At 44.9% G+C, this 1,832-nt stretch overlaps 1 long non-coding RNA gene across 1 annotated transcript; it reads right to left on the minus strand.

Moving 5' to 3' along the window:
* Positions 1-414: 414 nt before the first annotated feature.
* Positions 415-1,597, minus strand: LOC124016968. The gene is made up of 3 exons (XR_006835441.1): positions 1,484-1,597; positions 801-870; positions 415-690 (listed from the first exon to the last, which is right to left on the minus strand). It is a non-coding gene; the product is annotated as an uncharacterized LOC124016968 (long non-coding RNA).
* Between the last annotated feature and the right edge of the window lie 235 nt (positions 1,598-1,832).

Genomic DNA, 1,832 nt, shown 5'->3' on the forward strand with positions numbered 1-1,832 from the left:
GGAAAGAGAGAGGTGAATAGAGGGAGGAGGGGAAAGAGAGTAGAGGTGAAACAGAGGGAGGAGGGAAAGAGAGTAGAGGTGAAACAGAGGGAGGAGGGGAAAGAGAGTAGAGGTGAACAGAGGGAGGAGGGGAAAGAGAGTAGAGGTGAAACAGAGGGAGGAGGGGAAAGAGAGTAGAGGTGAAACAGAGGGAGGAGGGGAAAGAGAGAGAGGTGAATAGAGGGAGGAGGGGAAAGAGAGTAGAGGTGAAACAGAGGGAGGAGGGAAAGAGAGTAGAGGTGAAACAGAGGGAGGAGGGGAAAGAGAGTAGAGGTGAAACAGAGGGAGGAGGGGAAAGAGAGTAGAGGTGAAACAGAGGGAGGAGGGGAAAGAGAGTAGAGGTGAAACAGAGGGAGGAGGGGAAAGAGAGTAGAGGTGAAACAGAGGGAGGAGGGGAAAGAGAGTAGAGGTGAATAGAAGGAAGCTTTTTGACTTGGAGAGAAAAAGTATTTGATGTAGTTTTTTCTTAAATTAAACACAATAATTTGTCACATCAAACAGTCCTTTCTCTAAGTTTCGAATAATTTGACTGTTTTCAATGCAATGTCCTTCACTCACCTCTGCGATTGAAGTACTCCACTGAATATTTCCCAGACAAGGCTACTGCTGCTGGGATTTTGCCAAGGAGATCAATTATATGAGCGATGTGGTCTGGAGGGAAGAGAACCAAAATCCCACTGGATAAAACAACTAAGCAAAAGTCACAAAGTGGACACAATGTTATCTCCATCGAGTCCTGTGTCAATATTTATCACGCCTACCTTCCTCTAAGGAAAAGGTCTTCCCAGCTTTGGGCTCAAACAATGAATCTCCAGTGACCAACTCAAACGCCTAGAATAAAAAGCAGAGAAGTTGAATGGCCAGGAACTATTCTGCAGTGGCACCTACTTAGCTTAGGGGGGGGGGGGGACTGGAAGACTAACCTAACAGCAGAAGTTAAATGATCCAAGTGAATCAGAGGCACCGGAGAGATCATGGTTGTACTTCAGTGAAGCTGCAAGCATATGCAGACATAAGTGTTGTTGGTGATGGTGGTTGTATGGTGGTTTTATGGTGGTTGTATGGTGGCTGTATGGTGGTTGTATGGTGGTTGTATAGTGGTTGTATAGTGGTTGTATAGTGGTTGTATGGTGGTTGTATGGTGGTTGTATAGTGGTTGTATGGTGGTTGTATAGTGGTTGTATGGTGGTTGTATAGTGGTTTTATGGGGTTTTTATGGTGGTTGTATGGTGGTTGTATGGTGGTTGTATGGTGGTTGTATAGTGGTTGTATGGTGGTTGTATAGTGGTTGTACGGTGGTTGTATAGTTGTTGTATGGTGGTTGTATAGTTGTCGTATGGTGGTTGTATGGTGGTTGTATAGTGGTTGTATGGTGGTTGTACGGTGGTTGTATAGTTGTTGTATGGTGGTTGTATGGTGGTTGAGTGGACGTTGACTCTCTCACCAAGCAGGCTACACTCCAGATGTCTGCTGGTGGGCCGTAGTCAGAGCCCAGTAGAACCTCTAGTGAGCGGTACTGACAGGTCTGGATGTCCTCACAGAAATGTTTGTACTGGAATGTCACACAGAGCAAAGGCACAGAGTAAAATACGGTTCTGATCCCAGCGCAGTATTCCACAATAGTCCCTCTTATTTTGCAATCACTCCAGTGTTAATCTGCAAAATTGTAATTATCCGCCTACCTCCTCATGCCTTTTGCACACAATGTATATAGACTCTTTTTTTCTTTCTACTGTGTTATTGACTTGTTAATTGTTTACTCCGTGTGTAACTCTGTGTTGTTGTTTGTTCAC

Source organism: Oncorhynchus gorbuscha, unplaced genomic scaffold (assembly GCF_021184085.1).
Source record: "Oncorhynchus gorbuscha isolate QuinsamMale2020 ecotype Even-year unplaced genomic scaffold, OgorEven_v1.0 Un_scaffold_13166, whole genome shotgun sequence".
Taxonomy (NCBI): domain Eukaryota; kingdom Metazoa; phylum Chordata; class Actinopteri; order Salmoniformes; family Salmonidae; genus Oncorhynchus; species Oncorhynchus gorbuscha.